Source organism: Capricornis sumatraensis, chromosome 5, assembly GCF_032405125.1.
Source record: "Capricornis sumatraensis isolate serow.1 chromosome 5, serow.2, whole genome shotgun sequence".
NCBI classification, from domain to species: Eukaryota; Metazoa; Chordata; class Mammalia; order Artiodactyla; family Bovidae; genus Capricornis; species Capricornis sumatraensis.
Genome location: NC_091073.1, coordinates 109,014,708 through 109,029,914, shown reverse-complemented (window position 1 = coordinate 109,029,914; position 15,207 = coordinate 109,014,708). Strand labels below are relative to the sequence as shown.

Below are 15,207 nucleotides of genomic sequence, written 5' to 3'. Positions count from 1 at the left end.
GGGGTTTGTTCACCCTGCAAAGTAAGATTTGAAGGAATTAGTTAGAAGACAAATCAAAGCAGTCACATTCGTTACACGCAGAAAGCATAAATCCATTAACTCCTTAAGACATAAAGCTATAACTAGACACCAAAAATAGTTGGGATCCTTTCATGGGTGATGAAAACATAAATAGACATTCAGACGGTGTGAAGGCAGTTCATGGAGCCTCTTTATCCTTTAAAGGCCACAGGGAAATAGACCACTGCTGAGACCGCTTTTCACCCCGGGCTTATCTTTATTCAGAGGAGCACAAAAGAGATCCAATTTCCACGGAAATCTCTTTTGCCCACCCCTGCACATAAAGGAGAGAGAGGAGAGAAAACTGACAGGTAAAGAAGCTCATCTTGGGGAAACATGCAGCCTTGAACCGAGGAAATAGCCCGGCTATCAGAGTCGGGTGCAAGTCCTGGACTCCCACCTATCGGCCTGACCTCGGCCAATCACTCCGCTGGTCTTCAGTTTCCCTCCCTTAAAAATTGAAACCCTCCTGTCACCTCCCAGGGGTCACTTGGCAGGTCACCCGAGGCCATGCACGGAGGCTCTTCATGGACTGGATCACTATATCGTGAGTAACTGACCAGCCAAAAGATGCCGCAGCAGAGGAGAATCACGAGTGATGCACGTTGCTCTAAATAATCTGGCTCTCGATGTCAAGATTAAAGGAATTCCTAGCTGTTTACTAAGCCCGCAAAGGCAACCCCTGAGGGTGTCACACTAGCCCCATTCATGAGTCACCGTAGTCTGAGTCACATTAAGATTTGCTCACTCTTCTAACATTAATGAGCTACTCTGTTTTAGGCCCTGAAGACTTTTGCCATGGATTTGTCTCCCCTGAATGTTCTGCCCTGTCAGTTCTCCAGAGCCCGCCAGCATGGGGCCTCATGGTCTGCTCTGTCCCCAAGCCGGGCTTTTGCCTTCCCAGCCCCTTGCTCTGTCTACTCAAAAAATGTCTCTTTGTCTGCTGCGTGTCTGACTTCACCAGGGTTTCTCCAGATGGCCAGCCAGCTAGCTGCCTGCTCGGGATGGCAAGAGTTGTCCGCTGAGCATTTGCTGGTGGCTCGGGGAGGGAAGGGTACAGCGTGGGTGATTTCCTGCCCACCTCCTGTAACTTTCAAACTGCTCAAAGCAGCTCTGCCCAGCGGAGGTGGAGAATGCACAGATGCCGTCCCAATTACTCACTGAGGTCCAGAAGCCAGACCCCCAGCCAGTTCTTCAGCCAGAAATTCAACAAAGCTCTGAGACTGACCTAAAAGCACCAAACATCCAACGAAGCACTCCCTGATCCTGAGAGCCAGCTGCCCATGTGCAGGGTCCTGGGGGGTTCCTAGATGGACACTTTGATCACAAAATAACCTAGACCTCCCCATTGTGTGAAGCTCTTTTAGTGGACAAGTTAATAATCTGGCAAATTAACAGGTCTTTTAAAATATGGTACTCGTGTTAAGCTGTCACATTTAGGAAACAATCAAAGAGGGAACCAGCAGTTTCACAGATGCCAAGGGGACAGTATCTTATCCTGGAGCCCAAGAGACAATCAGCTGCAAGCAACTTGTCCGTACATTTCAAAGCCAGAAAAGGTCCATTTTAGCATGCCTACTGTGTCCTATGTTTATTACTTGCACCAGAGTTGAGATTTTTGTCCCAGCAAATGGCCCTAGTGGGAATGCCCCCCTCCATGGCAAAATGAAGGTCCCACCACTGCCACCCAGGCCAAGATTGCATGTTACGTCTTCATTTGTAGAGCCTATTGAAAAGCACTATTGTGATCGCCAGATAGCAGGTTCCCTCCTGCGACTTGGCACACTAATTAGCTTTGGCATTTGTCAGACTAGCTGTCTTGCAGCAAAGGGGGCTAGAAAGCTGAATTAATTTAGCCATTGCCATGCACTAACGATGCTTCGTCTTGTAAGAATAATCAACCTCCTCACCTCCCTTTTTCCAAGAAGGATGAGTGTGAAAGTGTCACAAAGACAAGTTTCCATTTGTGGTCTGCACTACAGTTATAGTTGGTTTGCAAATTCAAAGGCCTACAGGTGTTGGTAGGCTGCTAATTTTAACGATGATCAGGCTGGGTGTGAGAAACACGCAGCCTACTCCCTCTATTCTTTTGCTTCCCCACTCTTGAGAGAGACAGTCTCTTATGAAAATGAAAAGCATTGGGAGGGTGATGATGAAGTAACCCCCAGCCTCAGTGTCATGGAGACAATAAAGAGAAGGTGACAGTCTCAAACCGGGAAACACACGATGGGACAAAGGTTACTCTGCTCCCACCCGAATGGCATGCAGAAATGGAGGCCTCATGTTGCCAAGATGTCTACTTGTTTCGAGATGAGAAACATGAATTTTTATGCAAAGTCTCTTGATTATTAAATGTTAACAGCTATTTTTTTTCTAGACACCTGAAGTGGGCAGGTCAAATAACATGCATCTAATTGAATCACCTCTGAGACAGTCTTGCAAGATCAGTTCCAACTGTTCTTGTTCACCTCTCCCCCAAATGTAGCATGGACATCGAGAAATGGAAGATTCTTTCATTTCAAACACAGAACTGGTTTTCCAGTACAGTTAGCCCTTGCTATCCAAGGGTCCTGCATCTGCAGATCCAGCCAACTGCAGACTGGGTTGGTGGAACCCATGGACGCAGAATCCACAGGTTCAGTGGGCAGACTAAGGGACATGAATGCCCATCAGTTTCTGACATCTGCAGGAGGTCCTGGAACCAACCTCGGCAGATACCAAGGGAGGGCTGTACCTTCTCCGAGTCACTTGGCACTGTGATGGGTTGTTCCTCTGCTCCCTCCTTCCTTACCTTAAAACCTAGAGAGATGGTGGAGACAAATGACCTCATGGTGCCAAAAGCCGCCACCAGCCAGGGAGAGCAGTGAGGAGCAAAGGGGATGCCAGGTCATGTGACAGACAGTGGCAGGGCAGTGCCGTGGACCTAGGCGGTGTCAAGACCCCTATTCCGTATTCTCTCCCTTCAAAGGGACTCTTATTTTGGCACACTACCTGGGACCGTGTCCACAGCAGGCATCACGTCCCTCCTGGTTTAATGACTCTTTAACCTTCTCTTCTCTCTGCCTAGAGAAGCTCCACTCATTGTTCCCCTTCTTTGAGACTTTTTTGGGGGGGCCAAATTGCCCACAGTGATTAATGTTCTCCTTGCTGTCTTTCTCTTGGAACTCAAAGCATTACCAAATTGTCCTTTTTTTTTCCTTCCACTGAGGAGGATTAGATGTTTTGCTTCCAAATGTCCTCTAAAATGTTTGATTCTTACTTATAACTACATCTAAAACCCAGAACCTAACCTACATCCTGGATGGAAGGAGCAGTCAAAACACTGTTTTCAGCCCAAATAAGAATGCATTTGGCTGCAAGCAACAGAATATCTGAATGATGAGAAGTTGAAGTCGTCCAATTATTCTACACAACACTAGTTCTGGAATTGAGCCACTACAGAATTTAGTGCAAGGGCTCAAAAATGTTAGGATGCTGGGTCAGCATTTTGTGTTTTTCTCTTGACCATTCCATCATGCTTGTAAGACAGCCACAGCCACTGCAGACATTATGCCTGCGTGCTTGCGTGCCAAGCAGAAAGGAAGGGGCAGAGTAAAAACGGCTTGCCTCTCACAAGGATCTCATGTTTTATTTGGACTCAAAATCCTTGCCAGAAGCCCCCAGAAGACTTCCCCTTTCCTCTTATTAGCTACAGTGGTCCCATAGACACCCCTAGGTGCAGGAGCAGGTGTCAAGGCAGCGTCTGTCAGAGCAGAACAAGACTGTCATGACTGGCTGTTATCAGTCAAGATCTGTTCTCCAAGGCTGTCAGAGGAACTACCTTCCCCTCCTTATCCTTATGTGAACAGAGTCTGGGTTCTGTGAGCAGGTTAAGAGATGGTTGCATGGCTCTTCTATGAGAAAAGGATGTCACACCTTAAATTTACAAGATAAATATGTTAATTATACGAGGTGGCATGGACCTGAGAATTCTGAGGGAATTCAAGAATAAAATTGGCCACAATATGTAAGCCACTCATATAAATGGCCACCAGTTCTAAAGGCTGCTTTCCTAAGAACACACCCTCTCTTCATAAGATCTCCACCCTGGATCTGAAGAAACAGCTGATGGAGTCTATAATAAGAAGACATGAGCCACTGGGAGCTAAATTGTTTTTGTAGCCCTCCTAAGAATAGGTTATCATCACAATTGTTTACAGTCATTATGGATTGAATAAGCTAACAATCGAGTTAATGATAATGGGTCAATTAGGAGAGACTGGAGTGCAGGTTGGAACAGAGAGAATCTGAGAAGCTGGGTAAGAGAATGGCAGTTACTATAAGAAAATGATAAACAGAAGCTCAATACAGAATTCTGCCAATACCAGCAAGTGTGTTAATTATGCCAGAGTCAGCTACAAGGACACCAAGCTGGTGGGCTGTACCCGAGGCAGAACTGGTATGTGCATCTCACTAAGACCAGATGTGCCCTGGAAAGGCAGAAAGAAAACAGAGCAACAGTAAAAACTGAGTGAGACAGCTTTTTAAAAAGACACTAGTGCAAGATTCGGAGACAGTGATGGCACCCCACTCCAGTACTCTTGCCTGGAGTATCCCATGGACAGAGGAGCCTGATAGGCTACAGTCCATGGGGTCGCTAAGAGTCGGACATGACTGAGCGACTTCACTTTCACTTTTCACTTTCATGCACTGGAGAAGGAAATGGCACCCCACTCCAGTGTTCTTGCCTGGAGAATCCCAGGGACGGGGGAGCCTGTTGGACTGCCGTCTACGGGGTCGCACAGAGTCGGACATGACTGACGAGACTTAGCAGCAGCAGCAGTGCAAGATTCCTAGATTTTACATGAAAGAGTCTTCCAAATAGAATTTCTTGGGACCAATCCATTCAATGCCAAATGTAGCACCTATTTTATGAAAAACAGCTGGTCAGTCTGAGTCACTTAAGGTAACTATTAAATATGGACTGTGTATGCAGAAGGACATGAAGAGGTGAGTGTGTGTGTGAGAGAGAGAGAAAGATTGAACCTCAGGGAAAAACTTAGTAACTAACAGAGCTCTTGAAAATCACAATTCCACATTCACAGATGATTCAACTCCATCTCCCAGATATCTAATATTTATTAAAATATTCATTTTTAATAGTTGACTAGAAAATCTAAGCATCCTTATTAATAAGAAAACAACATGGTTCAAACAAGAGAAAACATGCCTGCCTACTTGTAGAGTTTTTGAGAAAGGAGTAAAGAATCTAAAGAGGAGCAGAATTTCTTGATCATCAATAAAAATTTCTCCACTCAATGCCTTTCCAGTTTGTTGAATGAATTGTGATGGAACTGAGGAAGACAGGGAGGGATGGAGCTTCATAAAGAAAGGGTTGTTTAGGAAACAAAGTATTTAAAGAAATATCTGTGAGTAGAGAAGCAAAATATGAACAGCCTGGTTTCTCAAAGATAAGCACCAGGCCAGTGCTCTTTAGCATCTTTAAAGACAATGTTTAGGAGAAAGGACCTAAGTGTGTCTCAAAAATGACACCAAACTGGTATGGGGAGAAAAGATTTAAGCTTATTGGAAAAAGATGCAGGAAACTCTTAAAAACCTGTGCATAATATAAAAATATCTGTGATAGTTATTAGTGGTATTTATAATGGAATAAAATCCTGAATTTCAATTAGATGTTAGTGGAAATAAAGATGCAATTTTCCCCATACAAGTTCATAACCCCCTTGGATTTCTCCCAAAAGCCCCTTGGGGCTTTGGAAACCCAAAGCTAAGGACCTTGTCATAACAGCAAGGGCTGAGAAATGATATGGCCAATGCTTACCGTGAGATGCATAGTGGAGATAAACTAACTTATGACACATGTCTATATACATGAAGATGGGTGGGAGGGAAGGAGAAGAAACATGAGTACAGTGAGTTTAGGACCAAAAAAGGCAAGTTTACAACAAGTCTTATAAAGATGTGTAGCTCATTATTTCAGTAGATTGTACTGACTGGAAATATGAAAGGATTCAAACTTGTCAATTTAGCCATAAGCGGCTCCTAAGAGAGGAGAGCTGGAGGCACTTAACCTTTAAGGCTGACATTAGGGAAGACAATAGAACTTTCATTTGAAGACATCATTGGATGCAGAAGATAAAGTTGGAGACAGCTGGGTATGAGCCAATACTATACTATTTCTCCCCTTCTTTAAGAATCCACCCTTGTTTTAATGAATCAGGTTTTTTGCTTTCCTCTGTACACAATTAAAACAAATTACAATACAACCCACAATGGTTGCATATCTCTATTTCATTATAGATCCTAGTGTCAGAGACAGAGCCCTAAAAACTCATCCTCTAGTTGTTAATTTAAGGTGTATTTTATGAATTACAAAATATCATATTTGCAGGGAGGAAGGTAGAGGGTGATTTTAGGACCCAGAAACAAAGTTGAAAGGAGCAAAGGGGTACGGTCATAGTGCCATGGGTAGCAAAATTCAAGGTAGTTAAGTTCTTAGGCAGAATCTCTGGAAGATAAGATCAATGTCCAGCAGTTACTTTACAGAGGCAAGTCAGCACCTTGGACAGCTCAGTCCAGTGTGTTCCTCCCCAACAGCCTCAATTCTGTGGGGACTGCAAACCCAAGTAGAAAGTCCATCTAAGTTTGCTTGGCTCCACTTTGCCCTTCCTATCCAGTACATACTCACTCTGCCCCACTCAAGAATAAAAAGATCCTAAAATATTTACCATAGTTTCTTTCCCTCTTTAAGAGAATCAGTGGTCTTCATCTGCTCTGGATCTCTCTCAATTCATGTCAGATGCATAACTGATGAAGAGACTGTCAGGGGTCCCTGGGGGCCCCAATCCTTAAGGCTCACAGTCTGTTTGGAGGTAGTTATGTTTTTGTCTTCAGACTGTCCATCTCTTTGACTCCCTTTATTTCCTGAGTTAGTTACTGAGTCTGAACAGCAGCCAAATCCCTGACAATAATTAGCAAGAACATTTGATTCCCTCCAACAAAACTGGAGATAGCCCTGAGAAATGATCAGTATTCACCCTGGTGCTCTCTCTGCCTTCCCAAGGGATGATCCTTCAACCCTCCCACCCTTTCATCAAAGCAGCAGAGTTTTGTTGAGAAGGCTGTTTACTTGGTCTGGCTGTTTTAATGAATTTATTTTCATTAACATGAATAACTTCGTTTTTCTCTAAGCAAAACAACAACAGCAAAAAAAAAATCATCTTAAATAGAGAGCAGCTAGCATCTCTTAAACCATTAAGGATATTAATCATCAGTTCACAGAAAGATTGAAGAAGGAAGAAGACCTGAAATCCCAAAGAGGCGAAAGAGGGAGAAACTCAGAGAAATGTTTCAGAAGGAAGTGAGGCAAATGGCAATGGCTCAGAAATAAATAAAGGATGTAGAAATGTAATGGAAGGGGGTGCCCAAGTGGGAACCATAGAAACCATTTAAGTGAAACTAGGTGGAGAGAGAGGGACATACAGATGACTTGCCACAATAAGCCCCTTAGGGCTTAAAAAGATTTGGTTTTGGATGTGAGAGTTGGACTGTGAAGAAGGCTGAGCGCCGAAGAATTGATGCTTTTGGACTATGGTGTTGGAGAAGACTCTTGAGAGTCCCTTGGACTGCAAGGAGATCCAACCAGTCCATGCTGAAGGAGATCAGCCCTGGGATTTCTTTGGAAGGAATGATGCTAAAGCTGAAACTCCAGTACTCTGGCCACCTCATGCAAAGAGTTGACTCACTGGAAAAGACTTTGATGCTGGGAGGGATTGGGGGCAGGAGGAGAAGGGGGCAACAGAGGATGAGATGGCTGGATGGCATCACTGACTCGATGGACCTGAGTCTGAGTGAGCTCCAGGAGTTGGTGATGGACAGGGAGGCCTGGCGTGCTGCGGTTCATGGGGTTGCAAAGAGTCAGACACGACTGAGTGACTGAACTGAACTGAACTGAATGGAGAGAATTGGGTGAATAGGTAGGTAGGGGATACAAAAAATATTTTTTAAAAACCCATAAATGAGAATAATTTAACTCTCAAGCACTTATGTATGTACTTATGGATTCCCTCTCCGCCTACTTACACACACACACAGACACACACACACACACACACTCTCTCTCTCTCTCTCTCTCTCTCTCTCTCTCTCTCTCTCTCTCTCTCTCTCTCTTCCCACCCTAAGTATCTCATTTTCTTGGACTATACAAGGATTAGAAGTTTGCTTCGTTATTTTGCCAGAACTGAATGGCATAGCAAACTTGAGGTTCTAGGGTCATGGCAGGAAGTGGAAGAGGACTGACTAGGTATAACATAAATATCATGGCACCAAAACATTTCCACTGACTATAGTCTATTTCTGTGATACCATGAATTCTTTAATGCTCTTTGAGGATAGCTTATTATAACTTTGGGCTTCCCATAGCTTATTATAAAACAAGAAAACAAAAATTACAGAGTTTAGACTATAGTATTAAATCCAAAGTATAACATATATTACTACTCAAAGCATCTATACTGCTATTACCTACTAGAGATTTACAAGTCATGCACCATAAACTGTGGAGCAAAGCAGTCGGGAAAGACTCCTCAAAACCTGCTTAAGGATTAGGGCCAGTTCTCAGTTTTGCTTGCTAATAACTCTATGCTCACATTTCATTCTCTCACTTGACTGTCTTAACACCATGAGGTAAATGGTAGGTTTATTCTTATTTAGCTAATGAGGCAATGGAGACTTCTAAGAAGGAATCAGACTTCCTCAAGGTCAACTGGCTGTGAAGTAATACAGCAACAACTTCTGGCATCACATCCAGGGAGCTGTATACAATACCTTGCTGCCTGTCCATCGATGAAATTTAAATGAACTTAATATTTTCACTCCTTTCTGTCTTGACTTCATTTGTTTAATTAATATTCATTAACTGCTAATTGCTAGATTTTAAACAGTTGAAAAGAATGGGGTGCTGCCTTAAATGTCTCTGATAGTAAACGAAACAATAGTAATGAGAAGAGACAAGACCACACAGCATGATTCCAACGGGGAGGAGCAGCGGGGCACACAGTTGAAGGAGGAATAGAAGTCTGAAGTCAGAGACAGCAGCCATAGCATATGCTTTGAATTTCTTATACAGCCTCTAAAAAATGTAGGTACCTTTCTAAGAATAACCTGCCCTCAAAGAAAGTCAAAATCTTTAGGTAGTCAAGCAGGAGAGAGGTTGTTCCTGTCATAGGGAACAGCATATGTCAGGCAAAACATTTGAGAAAGACTAGTATATTCACAAAACTAACAATGGCTTGGCTTTGCTCAAGAATAAAATGTGAGATGGTGGAGTGATGGAACACCAGCTCAAAAAGGGTCTTGCAGGGCACAGAAGACTCTTCAGCTGCAAGCCTTTAGGCTGGGGGACATCCACAGAAGACTATTTACAGGGGAGTGACGTGACCAAATGTTCATGTTAGAAGACATTCTGGCAGTAGTGCAGACTTAGCCAAGCCTGGCAGAGAAGGAGGAATTGAGGCAGGGAGACTAGCGAGAAGGTTGTGCTGTAGTCATGGCAACAGATGGAGAGAACTGAATTGAGGTGGTGGTGGAAGAGATGCCTCCAGGAGGCAAGTCAAAGTGAAATCCCCAGGACTTTGTGCTTAAATCCACAGGGAGAGTGAGCTACGGGAAACAATGCTAAGTGATCTGGAAACAACTGTGCATGCCTCAAGAACAAGGTCGCATCATATTCATCCTTGGTTCTTTCTTTTCTCTTATCCAGCCCGGTGCATTTCCATGAAATTGTGTTGTTCTCAAGTTTCTTATTTGCCTCTGTAGTAGCACCTCGAAGGTGGGACATATCAGCTGAATGCCTTGTTCAGGGATCTAAAGGTAGGAGGTATTCAAAAAGGTCATGAAATCAGGAACATTTTCATATTTTTTTCTAAAAAATGACATCTAGGAGTGAAGTTTGTTTCCACATCCGTCTTTCAATCTAGACTGGCTCTTTGTGACTTATTTTGTGCAAGAGAATCCAGCAGAAGTGACCTTGCAATTGCACACTGCTGCTTTCTCTCAGAACGCTGCATGGCCACCACTCAAAAAAGCATAGGCTGGCCCGGTTGGAGGGTGGGAAATTAACAGGAACAGAGACCAGCTATTCCATTTGAGGCCATGCGGGGACCAGCCATTCAAGTGGAGGTCATCAGTCAACCTCAGCAGACTGCAGATACCTGAGTGAGCTCCTGGACACCAGAAGAACTGCCCAGCTGAGCCCAGCCCACAATGCCAACTCAAACACTTGTGAGTTAAACAAATAACTGTTGCTTTAAGCCACTTGAGTTTGGAAATTACTTACAGCAAAAGGTATAGATAGACTACTTTTGTAAAAGGAAAGAGACAGTTTTCCTTGGCTCCCTACTTTGAAGGAAACTGGTGCTCCATCTGCTCCAGAGACCACTTCCAGAGATGCAGAGTCATGGCTGACCCACCACTAACAGCAACCCCAGGGTATACCACACCATCCATTGTCCACATGGTTTTAAGATTTGCTCAAAAGGATTCCAGAGGGTACACAGGTCATATGTTGTAGGGATACCTGGGTATGGTTTCACCACTGTTGGGGGTAGGGAAAGTTCTCTGAGGATGGACAAGACCTTTATAGTTTTCAAGTGACCAGGGGGTATTTGTTGCCAAGCATTGCTATTTTGAATCTTAGGCCTGAAGCATTATAAAACCTTCAAGGACGTATAAGGGTGCATGCATGTGTGTGTGTGTGTGTGTGTGTGTGTGTGTGTGTGTGTGTGTGTGTGTGTGTGTGTGTGTGTGTCAGAAAAATAAAACAAAGCCCCAATGTAAATGATGTATATGGATATTTTATGCACTTTTCTGTTTGTCTGAAATATTTCATAATTTAAAAAAATTTAACCTAGTAAGAAATATCTTACATTTTCTTACTATAATAAGATTATTTTTAATCATTCCTTATACTGTTTCCAGGGGATCTTATGTTAATATTGCATTCTACTCACTGCTTTATTAGGAGATACAGGGTCAGCAATTCCATACTTAATGTATCCCTCTTCTATAGGACTTTATTTATTTATTTATTCATTCATTCAACGGGTCTTATGAAGCATCTTCTAAATTAAGCTGGGCAAAGACTGATGCTGAAGCTGAAGCTCCAATACTTTGGCCACCTGATGTGAAGAACTGACTCATTGGAAAAGACCTTGATGCTGGGAAAGATTGAAGGCAGGGGCAGAAAGGGACAACTGGGGATGACTTGGTTGACAGCATCGCCAATTCAATGGACACGAGTTTGAGCACACTCTGGGAGATGGTGAAGGACAGGGAAGCCTGGTGTGCCTCAGTTCATGGGGTCACAAAGAGTCAGACATGACTTAGTGACCGAACAACAACAATAAGGATACAGCAATGAACATAACAACATGTCTCCTTTCAGAGCCTGCATTCCAGTGGCAGAGACTAAAGCGCAAATAATAACCTTGCCAGGAGTGATATGCACCGTAAAGTGAAATAGTGCACAGTCAGGGAATAGAAAGGCATTTAGGTGAGATGACCGAAAAGGTCTCACTGATGAAGGAGCCCAGCAGAGCCTGAGTGAAGTTCCTCAGAGGCAGAGCTCAGCCGCGGCACCACTGGTCTTCTGGTCTTGGTTGTTTTTTCACTGTGACGTCTTGAAGGTAGGAACCATGTCTTACTCATCTCTGTATCTTCATGCCCAGAATAGTGCCAGGTATCCAATCCGTCTTACTGCATGGATGGACAAATGGATGGGTGGATGGTAGATTAACTCTTACTCATGGATCTGAGAATAGTGGCTACTGACTCAGGCCATGAGGAAGGCTTCACACCACATTCTGCCCCACCCCGACACCCAGCACTCCTAACTCTCACCCTGCTATATTTTTTCTTTGTTTCATAGCAATGTACACCTTCTGACAGCAGATAATTGACCGACTTGTTTTGTTTATTGCTTGCCTGTCTCTCATCACTGGAATTTAAGCCCCACAAGGGTGGGACCTTTGCCTGTTTTGTTCATTATCATTGCCTCATGCAATGCCGAGAACACAGGAAGAGTTCCAAACATGCATGTTCAATGTCTGAACGTGACCTTGCCCATCTCAGTTTTTCTGGAGCCTGATGTAATGTGTGTCTTGGTCCTTTCCCTGTTCAGCTTCTCCTGTGAGAGGTCTGCTTTTAGGAAAATCCATCCCTGGTGGCTCAGACAGCAAAGAATCCACCAGCAATGCAGGAGACCCGGGTTCCATCCTTAGATCTGAAAGATCCTCTGGAGAAGGGAATGGCAACCCACTCCAGCTTTCTTGCCTGGAGAATTTCATCGACAGAGGAGACTGGTGGGCTACAGTCCATGGGATCGCAAAGAGTTGGGCACGACTGAGCAACTAACACTATCAGTTATTTGTTCTAGCCAGAGATAGGTGGGTTCACCAAAGAGAAGGTGAGACAAGCCCTATGAATATACTTAAAAATATGTGGTTTTGGTGATCTAAAAATTTGGACAAGATAAAGAGAAAATATAAATCAGAAATACTTTAAAAATATAAAACACTTCCAGTTTATAAATAAAAGCTAAATTGTTTATTATCTATGAACCAATAACAACATTAGCTATAAAATAAAGTGAAGAATCTGATGGGAAAACTTGTAAAATATATTCAAATAACTATCTGTAGACCTTTCTTCTTTGCCTGTGTGTCAGTCACGTGGGAATGAGGCGTGGTCCGTCCATCAGTGGTACCCTGTTCCCGTCCCCTGTCATGAACTCCGCCCGTCACTCTTTTAACAGGATTCTGACAAGTCTCTAGGTGGCAGTTCTGCTCAGGCATGCTCTGATGGCTTTGTAACCCAGTTAATGTTTCATTCTCTTAACTAGGCTAAAGCTATTCTTTTCCAGACAAAAATCAGTCTTCCATCCAGAGTAAGACACATTATCTGAAATTGCTCCTTTTCTTCCCAGGTCCATTTCAAACTCTCATCTTCTGATTTCGTCATAACCTAGTTAAGGTTTCATTAGCTTAACTAGGCTGGAGATATTCTTGTCAGTTAGAATTTGCTTTCAGCCTGAAATTATCCACACTTTCTCTGAAATGGCTGCATTTTTCTCACAGTCTAAATTAGATTAACTAATTTCAGGCTGCTCCCTACCAAAATGACAGTTTGCCAAGATGGCCCAGAGACCCTTTCTGAAGTTCCAGAAATCTGTCTTTCTTCTGATACCTGACTCCCTAGTCAGAAAGCCATTCGTTCACAACCTCCTCACTGTCCTGCCTGTCCCCAGAAAAGACAACACCCATTTGACAGACATAACAAGTGTAATGTACACCCTCCCTTCAGATGTGCTTTTAGGAAACCTTTACACAATTTGGGTTTATTTCAGAAGAAGTTTTGATTCACTGGTTCTGTCATCTTATTCTTATGTGAAACAAAACAACTTCAAAATCTAGAGGGCTTCCCTGGTGGCTCACCCAGGGATCGAACCCAGGTCTCCCGCATTACAGGTGGATTTTTTTACCAGCTGAGCCACCAGGGAAGCCCTCCCCGGTGGCTCAGCGGTAAGGAAGCCTCCTAAGGAAGGAGACACGGGTTCGATTCCTGATCCAGGAAAGGTCCCACATGCTTCGGAGCAACTAAGCCTGTGTGCCACAATGGCTGAGCCTGTGGTCTAGAGCCCGGGAGCTGCAACAGCTAAAGGCCACTAAAACCAGCCTTCTATCCCAGAGCCTACACTCCACACCTAGAGAGAAGCCCTCGCAGCAACAAAGACCCAGCGCAGCCCGAAATAAACAAACGAAAGTTTTAGACATTCAGAAACAAATTTCAAAAATAAAGAAGTGAAACAAGTCACTAGAGCAAAAGCCAAGACTTTAGCGAACACTAAGAACAAAATGAAACAAAGTGAAAAGACCTGGTTAGTACAATAAAAATTTCAGAAGATGCAACAGAATATGTGGCTTATTGCCAAATGCGGCTAGGTCTCTTAAAAAACCCTTTTCTCTTCCAACTCGTGTAAATATTGTTCTTAAACCTTCTGCGGTTAATTAGATGGGGACCTTTGGAAATTACATTTTGAAAGGTTTTATGACAGAGGCTGTTTGTGAAATTGTCTTTCCTGGGTAACAACAGTGACAAAACAAGATTGTCAGGACATTCTGTCTTGGGGTTATACACACATTTCACTGCTGGTGGGGGTGGGTGGTGGAGGAGGGGAGAGGAGTGGGGACAAGGGCGGGAGAGAGAAGGCAGAGAAGTGATGGAGAGTGAGAAAGAGCTGGTGCGTGTGCCAAGACTCTGTGCAAAGGGCAGGAGGGGGTGAGCTGGACCAGAGCTGGAAGCCTGCTGGCCCTGGAGCCGCATCCAGTCACCACGGTGCTCTCAGATATGAGCATCTCGCTGCGTGGAGTGTGTGATGCTGGTCCTTAATGAGAAGTGTTTTTGCTCAGTGTGGATTCTCAACACAAACCAACTGTGGCATCTGATGTTCGGCTGAGCAAACAGCTGTCTCTTTCTGGGCTAAAGAGAAACCAGACTCTGCTGGACACCTGGGAGACTGCATACTGACCTGCCACATGGGATCACCCAAAGTAGTCTCCACGGAGGGGTTTTTACTTGACATCCTAACTTCAGAATCTACTCAGAAGAGCATGACTCTCTGCCATCTGATATTTAAATTTCATGGAAAACCCAGGCAGACCTGGTCTAGAAGATTCCTAATGGAGCAGGAAACACCTCCCTTTTCCTTCTGAGGAATCTACTTTCTAATGGAAATTTATTTTCTAATTTAAAAAATGTGATTCTATCCGTGTATGGGTACACAGAGATAGTCACAGCCTATATCTGGGGTGGCTGGAGTGAGGACAGGGAGGAGATGCAGAGAGTCACATGGGATTTCCACTCATAAGATGCTACTTAGCAAGCAGACTTACATAAAGCTGGTATCAAGTCCTGGAGATGGGTACTGTCCCAAGAAGAATTGCTCTTCCAGGTGACATTTTAGATAAATTAGGAAAGGAGAAGCTAATACCAGGGCTAACGGATAACACCCAAGAATTGTTTTTGTTTTTTTTTTTAATCTGTACATTTTTTTTGGTTTTTAATTTTTACAACATTGCATTGGTTTCCGCT

General features: G+C 43.7%; 1 protein-coding gene across 1 annotated transcript in view; it reads right to left on the bottom strand.

Moving 5' to 3' along the window:
- TMEM178B (transmembrane protein 178B) overlaps positions 1 to 15,207 on the bottom strand; it is a 399,615-nt gene that overhangs the window by 109,587 nt on the left and 274,821 nt on the right. The window lies entirely within an intron of this gene.